Raw genomic sequence first — 11295 nt, 5'->3', positions numbered from 1 at the left:
GGAAACACTGTCACCACCGATAAATCTACGATAATCAATCATTTCAATAAGCATTTTTCTACGGCTCGCCATGCTATCCACCTGGCTACCCCTATCCCAGCCAACATCTCAGCACCGCCTGCAGCAACTTGCCCAGCCCCCCCCGCTTCTCCTTCACCCAAATCCAGACAGCTGATGTTCCGAAAGAGCGGCAAAATCTGGATCCCTACAAATCAGCTGGGCTAGACAATCTGGACGATCTCATTATAAAATGATCTGCCGAAATTGTTGCAATCCCTTTTACGAGCCTATTCAACCTCTCTTTCGTATCGCCTGAGATCCCCAAAGATTGGAAAGCTGCCGCAGTCATCCCCTCTTCAATGGGGGAGACACTCTAGACCCAAACTTTCATAGACCTATATCCATCCTGCCCTGCCTTTCTAAAGTCTTCGAAAGCCAAGTTAACAACCATTTTGAATCCCTCCGTTCCTTCTCCACTATGCAATCTGGTTTCCAAGCTGGTCAAGGGTGCACCTCAGCCACGCTCAAGGTCCTAAACGATATCATAACCACCATTGATAAAAGACAGTACTGTGCAGCCGTCTTCATCGACCTGGCCAAGGCTGTCAACTCTGTCAATCACCGCATTCTTATCATCAGACTCAATAGCCTTGGCTTCTCAAATGACTGCCTCACTTGGTTCATCAACTACTTCGCAGACAGAATTCAGTGTGTCAAATCGGAGGGCCTGTTGTCCGGACCTCTGGCAGTCTCTATGGGGTGCCACAGGGTGGCAATTCTTGGGCCGACTCTTTTCTCTGTATATATCAATGATGTCGCTCTTGCTGGTGGAGATTCTCTGATTGACCTTTACGCAGACGCCGCCATTCTGCATACATCTGGCCCTTCTTTGGACACTGTGCTAACAAACTTCCAAACGAGCTTCAATGTCATACAACACTCCTTCCATGGCCTCCAACTGCTTTTAAATGCTAGTAAAACTAAGTGCCTGCTCTTCAACTGATTGCTGCCCACACCCGCCCGCCCAACTAGCATCACTACTCTGGACGGATCTGATCTAGAATATGTGGACAACTACAAATACCTAGGTGTCTTGTTAGACCGTAAACTCTCCTTCCAGACTCACATGAAGCATCTCCAATCCAAAATTAAATCTAGAATCGGCTTCCTATTTCAAAACAAAACCTCCTTCACTCAGAGGAGGAAGAGGAGGAACTTCTTGATGCAATTAAAGCCTTTAAGGCTGGGAAAACTCCAGGGCTGGATGGCATACCAGTGGAAGTATACCAAACTTTTTTTGATATACTCAGAGGACCTTTGTTAGCATGTTTTAACCACTCCTATATAAATGGTAGATTATCAAACACGCAACAAGAAGGTCTGATATCATTATTACTGTAACAGGACCCAAGTGGTATATTTAAAGATCCAGTCCACTTAAAAAATTGGAGATCTCTTACACTTCAGTGTTGTGATGCAAAAATCTTAGCAAAATGGCGCATAGAATTAAAAAAGTATTGTCAGATATTTTTCATCCTAATCAGACAGGTTTTTTACATGGACGATACATTGGAGATAATATAAGACAAGTACTGGAAACAATAGAATACTATGAATTATCGGGGACACCAGCCCTGGTTTTTATAGCTGATTTTGAAAAGCATTTTGATAAAGTACGACTGGAGTTTATATATAAATGCCTAGAATATTTCAATTTTTGGGAATCTCTTATAAAATGGGTAAAATGTATGTATAGTAACCCTAGGTGTAAAATAGTAAATAATGGCTACATCTCAGAAAGTTTTAAACTATCTAGAGGAGTAAAACAAAGTTGTCCACTATCGGCATATCTTTTTATTATTGCCATCGAAATGTTAGCTGTTAAAATTAGATCAAACAATAATATTAAGGGATTAGAAATCCGTGGCTTAAAATTTACGGTGTCATTGTACGCTGATGATTCCTGTTTTCTTTTAAAACCACAATTAGAATCTCTCCACTGCCTCATAGAGGATCTAGATACTTTTGCTATCCTTTCTGGATTAAAACCAAATTATTACGTATTGGATCACAAAAAAATGCAAATTTTACATTACCATGTAGTTTACCTATTAAATGGTCTGACGGAGATGTGGACATACTCGGTATACAAATCCCAAAAGAAAGAAAGGATCTCACTACAATAAATATTTTATAGAAAGTTAGCAAAAATAGATAAGCTCTTGCTACCATGGAAAGGAAAATACCTGTCTATGTGTGGAAAAATCACCCTGATTAACTCTTTAGTCATATCACAGTACCTATTTGCTTATGGTTTTGCCTACACCTAGTGACCTGCTTTTTAAATTATATGAACAAAAAATATTAAATTTTAGTTGGAACGGCAAGCCAGACAAAAATTAAAAGGGCCTATTTATGGAAATGTCTGCTCTACCCAAAATTACAACCAATTAATTGCAGCATTACCACAAAAATGGAAGAGGCAAGTAGAAGTGGAAAAAAGTAAGGAACTTGTATGTCGGCCCTGTATTAAAGAACATAAATGGTTAAAGAAAAGTGTGATAGATAAAAATATATACCAATTTCATTTAAGGACCAAACAACTGACAGCTGTGCCATATAAATTGCAAATAGTTGGGAAGAGATTTTCGATGAACCCATTCCATGGCACATGGTGTATGAATTGATACGCAAAACAACGCCGGATTCAAAACTTCAATTTTTTTTTTTACTATACAAAATTCTTGAGAAGGCAGAGCCATTAGATCATTTATTTTGGTATTGTCCATATGTAGCTCATTTTTGGTCACAGGTCCAGGAATGGCTGAACATTTGCCTACGTAGAACTTACGCTGCAGATAGCAATACTGGGTGATTTGAAAAGCTGTAGCCAATCAATCAATAAAAGAATTATTATTTTAGCCAAAATGTTTATTTGTAATTTACAATCTGTAGAAGCTATGAGAATAGAAAGGCTCAGTACTTTTGTGAAGCATCACAGCACAGTTGAGAAATAAATGGCAAATATAAATAAAAAATGGATGATGTTGAGAGATAGATGGGAGGGGTTGAATGGAGCTGAAGGGTGGGACTAATAACAAGATAACCAATGTAAAACATACGGGGTCTGTAAAATGTATATAGGTTCAGAAATGTTGTGAAATAGCACAGTTCAAATAGAAATCAAACTGGATGGACAACAGAAATAGAGGAAGTATTAAAAACAAACCAAATATAATTATTGTAAAATAGATTGTGCCTGTAAAATGTGTATACGATGTATAAACTGAAGGTAAAAGCCTAAGTGTTTATTAGTTTACTCCAATGGGTGAAGGGTGGTAGGGTTTGTGGGGAATAATAAAGGTATATTCTTAAAAAAGTATGTATATCTATATAGGTATGTGTATGTTTTTATGTGTATATGTATGCATGCATGTGTGTATGTATATGGATATATATTTACCCCAAAAATATATGGGGGATTGGAAATGATGCAGACAATTACATTTGACGGAAGCAACAATCTTTTCGCACTATTTTAAGCTGATCCACCCCCTTTAGAAAAAAAAAAAATAAAAGAAAAATTAATGCTGCCAAACATACCCTCGTAAAACTGCCACTCATGCTGCCAAACATACCCTCATAAAACGGACTATCGTACCGATCCTTGACTTCGGCGATGTCATTTACAAAATATCCTCTAACACTCTACTCAGCAAACTGGATGTAGTCTATCACAGTGCCATCTGTTTTGTCACCAAAGCCCCATATACAGTACTACCCACCATTGCGACCTGTATGCTCTCGTTGGCTGGCCCTCACTACATATTCATCGCCAAACCCACTGGCTCCAGGTCATCTATAAGTCTTTGCTAGGTAAAGCCCCGCCTTATCTCAGCTCACTGGTCACCATAGCAACACCCACCCGTAGCACACGCTCCAGCAGGTATATTTCACTGGTCATCCCCAAAGCCAACACTTCCTTTGGCCGCCTTTCCTTCCAGTTCTCTGCTGCCAACGACTGGAACGAATTGCAAAAATCACCGAAGCTGGAGTCTAATATTTCCCTCTCTAACTTTAAGTATCAGCTGTCAGTGCAGCTTACCAATCACTGTACCTGTACACAGTCAATCTGTAAATAGCACACACACGACTACCTCATCCCCATATTTTTACTTACCCTCTTGCTCTTTTGCACCCCAGTATCTCTACTTGTCCATCATCATCTGCACATCTATCACTCCAGTGTTAATGCTAAATTGTAATTATTTTGCCTCTATGGCCTATTTATTGCCTACCTCCCTACTCTTCTACATTTGCACGCACTGTACATAGATTTTTCTATTGTGTTATTGACTGTACGTTTGTTTATGTGTAACTCTGTCATGTTGTTTTTTTCGCACTGCTTTGCTTTATCTTGGCCAGATCGCAGTTATAAATGAGAACTTGTTCTCAACTGGCCTACCTGGTTAAATAAAGGTTAAATAAAAATAAATAAATTACAGTTATGGTGGTCAATGGTGACGATGAGGAAGAGTAGGTCATTTGAAAAAAAATTCTCTCTCTAACCTGCATGAGGCCTTTTATGTCCACTGTGCCCTTATTTAGGGCTGTCAGTCATGGACCCTTGTGGTTACCCTACCTCCACTACATTCCCTCCCTCCTTCTCTACCTCAATATTTCTCTATCATCCACAGTACAGAAGGAATACAAAGGTTCCTGAGAGAGGGAGGGCAGAGAGAGCAGGCAGGATGAAGTAAGGTAATTTCTGTTGTCTCACCTCAGCGCTTTTCCTCATTCAACTTTGATTAGCTCCAATAATGTATATCAGTCTTTTCAGCTGTTTGCAAAGATAGGGTGAACGGAGAAGACTGAGAGAAGTGAGAGAGTGAAGGACATGTCCCCTCCATCTATCCCCTTCCTCCTCTTTCCTCCCTCCATCTTTCAGAAAAGAGGTCTGTGAAATACTGATTCTGCTGTTCTCATTTGTACCCATAAGAACTGCACCACATAGTGGGAATGTAATGTCTGAATCCCTCTGGGGAGTGATACCTTTGGGAATGATGGTTAGGTGGTTAGATAGCTAGGTAATGTCCCTGAACCTGGTAATCCATTGCACTTGAATGGATTCCACCCAAATCTTGAATATTCTTGAGCGACACATCAATGATACGTCAATGACACCAAAGGGTATGGCTATAACATTTGGGCATTGGTATTGGAACTCAGATTCCATACTGAAGCTATTGGTGGGATTATTGCTATATCACTCTGTTTTACATTTCACTATAGCGCTACACAATCTGCTAGTTTCAACTCTAGTTAATTTGTATCCGTAGATAAACAATTAATCAAACTACAATTAAATAAATATACTGTTAGATGTTGTTCTGGTCTTGAGGGAAAAGCAGTGTTTCACTGCCAGATAATCGTTGTTATGATAATCTATGTGAGCAAAAAGTCATTCCACAACCAGCTAAAAGTGATTTGTAAAACAGAGAAACCCGAGGAGAGAATGTATCCTCAGTCAGTCAGTCAGTCACGACAACACACATAATTAGTTACCTGACTCACCCGTGCTAATTGTTCCTCTCATCATATCCCTCCTCTCTCTCCTATTCAATCTCGGTTTTCTCCTTTTCTCCACTCTGTCCCTCTAGACCACCTTCTGTGCAATACCACTTTTAGCCAAAAAAGAAAGATAGAACAGAGAGAGGGGGGTAGCACTGGGAGAGCTTCAACATCTGCCGTGAGATAGAGTACTTCATCAGTCATTTACCATCATGAATATAGAGCAGCAGTGGAAACAGACAAAACAAAAGCCACCAAAGCATTTTGTTGTTTGCCCTCTTTATAATCCCATTGTTCTGTTCTGTACATTGTACTATTCTGCAGCATTGTTTAACCACTTCTCACATATTGCAGACTGACACAAAACACCATCACATTAACTTTTAATTGTAGCCAACATGTTTCATAGCTAAACTGTTCTGTTTCACTGAGTTGCCCAAAAATATGGTATTCCCCAAACTCTCAACAGACACAAAGCAAAAAGAAAAGGAAACCTCTCAACACAGTCTCTTTTGGCCTAATTTGCTTCCCTTGCATTTATGTCTGGAAGTTAGCATGTTGTAGTGCAACAGAACAGCATGCAAGGGTATGACTTCTACTATTATTGTCTTGTCCAGTTCTTCTCATAACTACTAAGCTACTTCTGAGATGCTTCTTCATTGTTTCAAGCCTTCTCTTCCTGGGCTGTGGTACTATGTTGGATCCAACCAGGGGAGGTATACAGTCTGTTTGATCTAGTGGTATGCTACTAGCTGGGTCAGAGAGAGGCAGTTGTTGGGCCTGGGGCAGATATATGTGGTGGCTTGTCTCTGAGTTTGGTTAATTTAAACACAGGGGGCTGGCTGGAGCTTTAGTAGGACAAAAATACAACCTCACACACATCGATAATCTCTCTCTTTCCTTTTCCTTCCTCTCTCTATCATTAGGAAAAGTATCTCCGAATAGGAGAATCACAGGAATCAGATGCCTTCATGAAGTACGAGTTAGACACAGTATTAGACTGTACTGAATCATCATTATTTATTCATTATGTCACATGAATAGCGCATCCCAGGGTATGGTTCCTGAATGCATGTGTGACTAGAAGCACATGCAGTGGCATCATCACTTATTTATTGTCATTTCAGATGCATCTGTGTCTCTCTTCCTTGGGCCCTCCATGTTTTCAGAAATCCGCTGCTGTTCCTGAGACAACAGTGTCACCTATGGGTTTATGGGGGAGCCACACTCTCACAGTCCAGGTAACAGTCTTCCAACCTAGACTAACAAAGACACTGTGACAAAATATTTGAAATCATTGGTACTCTCAATACAGGGACCTGACCTGTCATAATATGTAACATACACGCATGCACACACGCACAAACATACACAGGCATGCACACACACACTACCAGTGTTCTTTCACTCTCTTTTTAACCCATTCATCCTGTTAAACATTTAACAAAGAGACCAGCTCCATATTCACTAGAGAAAGAGGAAAGATTCTGAATAATTCACTCTTCTCTTGCGGTGCTCATTACTGTAATTATACAGCCATTGTTCTCTCTCATTCTCTGGGAGAGAAAAAACGACAAATTACAATTGAGCCAGAGAAATCGTCATTTGTAGCTGTAATTGACGGTAATAAAATTATTCATATTTTTCCCCCGTGGATCATATGCTTATCAAAATGTGAATTTTTAAAGATGACACTAACAGGCATGATAAGCTGTTAATGAGCGAGGGAGGGGAAAGGAGGACCAGGGGATGTGTTCCGTGCTCGTTAGAGCATTGCGACAGCTCCTGTACCCACCCTTCCACTCCAGTCTCGCCTGGACGGACTGACTGACAGCTATCTTGGCCATGATGACCATGACCACTGACTGTAATTAGTTATTAGGGGCTTCAGAGAGGACCCTATAGAGGGCTGTATTACTGTTCCTTAGGTCTGTTATACAGTGCATTTGGAAAGTATTCAGATCCCTTCACATGTTCCTCATTTTGTTACAATACAGCCTTATTCTTATTTTTAAAAGTCCCTCATCAATCTCCACAAAATACCCCACAATGACAAATCAAAAACAGGTTTTTAGAAATTTGGGAAAATGTATTAAATTAAAACAAACTGCAATATCACATTTAGATAAGTATTCAGACCCTTTAGTACTTTTTTGAAGCACCTTTGGCAGTGATTACAGCCTTAAGCCTTCTTGGATACACCTGTATTTGTGGGAGTTTCCCCCATTCTTCTTTGCAGATCCTCTCAAGCTCTGCCAGGTTGGATGGGGAGCGTCGCTGCACAGCTATTTTCAGGTCTCTCCAGAGATGTTCAAACGAGTTCAAGTCCGGGCTCTGGCTGGGCCACTCAAGGACATTCAGATACTTGTCCTGAAGCCACTCCTGCGTTCTCTTGGCTTTGTGTTTATGGTCGTTGTCCTGTTGGAAGGTAAACCTTTGCCCAGTCTGAGGTCCTGGGGGCTCTGGAGCAGGTTTTCATCAAGCATCTACCTGTACTTTGCACCGTTTATCTTTCCCTCGATTCGGAATAATCTCTCAGTCCCTACCGCTGAAAAACATCCCCACAGCATGTTGCTGCCACCACCATACTTCACTGTAGGGATGGCATTGGCCAGGTGATGAGTGGTGCCTGGTTTCCTCCAGGCATGGCGCTTGGCATTCAGGTCAAAGAGTTCAATCTTGGTTTCATCAGACCAGAGAATCTTGTTTCTCATGGTCTGAGAGTCCTTTAGGTGCCTTTTGGCAAACTCCAAGCGGACTGTCATTCCCCTTTTACTTTGGACTGGCTTCCATCTGGCCACTCTACCATAAAGGCCTGATTTGTGGAGTACTGCAGAGATGGTTGTCTTTCTGGAAGGTTCTCCCATCTCCACAGAGGAACTCTGGAGCTCTGTCAGAGTGACCATCAGGTTCTTGGTCACCTCCCTGACCAAGGCCCTTCTTCCCCGATTGCTCAGTTTGGCCGGGCGGCCAGCTCTGGGAAGAGTCTTGGTGGTTCCAAACTTCTTCCATTTAAGAATGGTGGAGGCCACTGTGTTCTTGGAGACCTTCAGACCAGGCATTTTATGGTACCCTTCCCCAGATCTGTGCCTTGATACAATCCTGTCTCGGGAACTTTACAGATAATTCCTTTGACCTCATGGCTTGGTTTTTGCTCTGGCATGCACTGTCAACTGTGGGACCGTATATAGACAGGTGTGTGCCTTTCCAAATCATGTCCAATCAATTGAATTTACCACAGGTGGAATCGAATTAAGTTGTAGAAACATCTCAAGGATGATCTATGGAAACAGGATGCACCTGAGCTCAATTTCGAATCTCATAGCAAAGGGTCTTATCTAAATAACGTATTTCTGTTTTTCTATTTTATACATTTGCAAACATTTCTGAAACCTGTTTTCACTTTGTCATTATGGGGTATTGTGTGTAGATTGATGAGACTTTTTTTTTTTAAATACATTTTAGAATAAGGCTGTAACGTAACAAAATGTGGTAAAAGTGAAGGGGTCTGAATACTTTCCGAATGCACTGTATGATTAAATGTTGTAGAACTGTAGCGCTGTATACTTTCATATAGGAATATGTGTATCTATTTAAAATCTAGAAGTATGAAGTGAAAGAAGTAGTATGTACAGTTTATCACTCTACTTTTCACTCCTTTGGTATGGCAATTCACACAGCCTCCAAAGAGTTGATATAACAGACTTTGATCTCTCCTTCTCTGTCTCTCTTTTCTCTCTCCTATTTTCCCCAATGGACCTCTGTATCATCAACCGACCCCCATCCACCCGGAAAAGGCGGAACAGAGATGCATGAAATGAGCTGCCAAATACTCGACTCTTCTCCCGACGGAGTGAAAGCAAGACTTGAACACAGGGGAAAGAAGGGATAAAGTTGAGAGGGAGAGAGGGGAAAAACAGGCCAAGCCATCGGCTGTAATGAATAGCTTGCGACTCCAGTTCACCGCTGATGTGCGTATTAATCTTACAAAAGTCAAATCTGGTCAGCCGTACATAGTTGGACGGCACCAAGCACGACTTAAGCCCCCAAATTACACCCTGGAGGGACTTTACCCTTTACAAGTAAGATGAAAACTGCTCCAAAACAGCCGGCAAACAGCACCTGTGTTACAAATAGGCAGCGGAGGGTAGCTGGGGAGTTGAGCTGGAGATCAGCAATAGTGGGTTTTCCCAACCAGGCTGAATAGCTTGGGGACACAGGGACGGGGACAGGGGACGGAGGAAGGGGGACAGGGGGGTTCTCAGAGACCATCATGGCAATGCTGGGTTTCCTCATTCATTACCTCAGAGGCAGCAGTGTCATGGGAACTGGTACCAGTCACATGTAGTAGAGAACTGCAGAGAGTTACCTAAGCCAGCAGAGGGCAGCAATCCACCCTGCTCCTCCCAGGACTAAGGCCAGGTACAGTACAGTACATGGCCAAATGTATGTGGACACATGCTCGTCGAACATCTTATTCCAAAATCATGGCCATTAATATGGAGTTGGTCCCCCATTTGCTGCTATAACAGACCTCACTCTTCTGGGAAGGCTTTCCGCTAAATGTTGGAACATTGCTGGAACAATCTCAACAAACCATTACTGTATGGACCTCGCTTTGTGCACGGGGGTATTCTGAAACTGAAAGGGCCTTTCCCAAACTGTTGCCACAAAGTTGGAAGCACAGAATCATCTAGAATGTCATTGTATGCTATAGTGTTAAGATTTCCCTTCACTGGAAAGGGGCCTAGCCCGAAACATTATTCTTCCTCCACCAAACTTTACATTTGGCACTGTGCGTTCGGGCAAGTAGTGCTCTCCTCGCCCAGATTCACTTTTTAAACCCAGATGCGTCCGTCGGAGTGCCAGACGGTGAAGCGTGATTCATCAGTCAAGAGAATGTTTCCACTGCTCCAGACTCCAATGGTAGCGAGCATTACATCACTCCAGCCAACGCTTGACGTTGCACATGGTGATCTTAGGCTTGTGTGCGGCTTCTCGGCCATGAAAACCCATTTCTTAAGTCTCCAGACTAACAGTTATTTTGCTGACGTTGCTTCCAGAGGCAGTTTGGAACTTGGTAGTGAGTGACCTCGGTAGTGAGGACAGATGTTTTTTACACACTGCAGCACTCAGTGGTCCCGTTCTGTGAGCTTGTATGGCCTACTACTTCGTTGCTGAGACGTTGCTGCTCCTAAACGTTTCCACTTCACAATAACAGCCCTTACAGTTGACAATGGCAGCTCTAGCAGGGTAGAAATGTATAAATCTGACTTGTTGGAAAGATGGCATCCTATGATTGTGCCACGTTGAAAGTCATGAGCTCCTTAATACGGGCCATTCTACTGCCAATGTTTGTCTACGGAGATTGCATAGCTGTGTGCTTGATTTTATACACCAGACAGAAACAGGTGTGGCTGAAATAGCCCAATCCTCTAATTTGAAGGGGTGTCCACATACTTTTGGCTATGTAGTGTATGTCCCCATGGGCAATACGGAGAGAACAACATCTACAGTGAATTAGACCAACAGAGAGAAGGAGAGAACAAAATCTACAGTGAATTAGACCAACAGAGAGAAGGAGAGAACAAAATCTACAGTGAATTAGACCAACAGAGAGAAGGAGAGAACAAAATCTACAGTTAATTAGACCAACAGAGAGAAGGAGAGAACAAAATCTACAGTGAATTAGACCAACAGAGAGAAGGAGAGAACAAACTCTAC

This window comes from Salmo salar, chromosome ssa10 (genome assembly GCF_905237065.1).
Source record: "Salmo salar chromosome ssa10, Ssal_v3.1, whole genome shotgun sequence".
NCBI classification, from domain to species: Eukaryota; Metazoa; Chordata; class Actinopteri; order Salmoniformes; family Salmonidae; genus Salmo; species Salmo salar.
The sequence above is the reverse complement of the archived record's forward strand: the minus strand, read 5'-3'. Positions refer to the sequence as shown.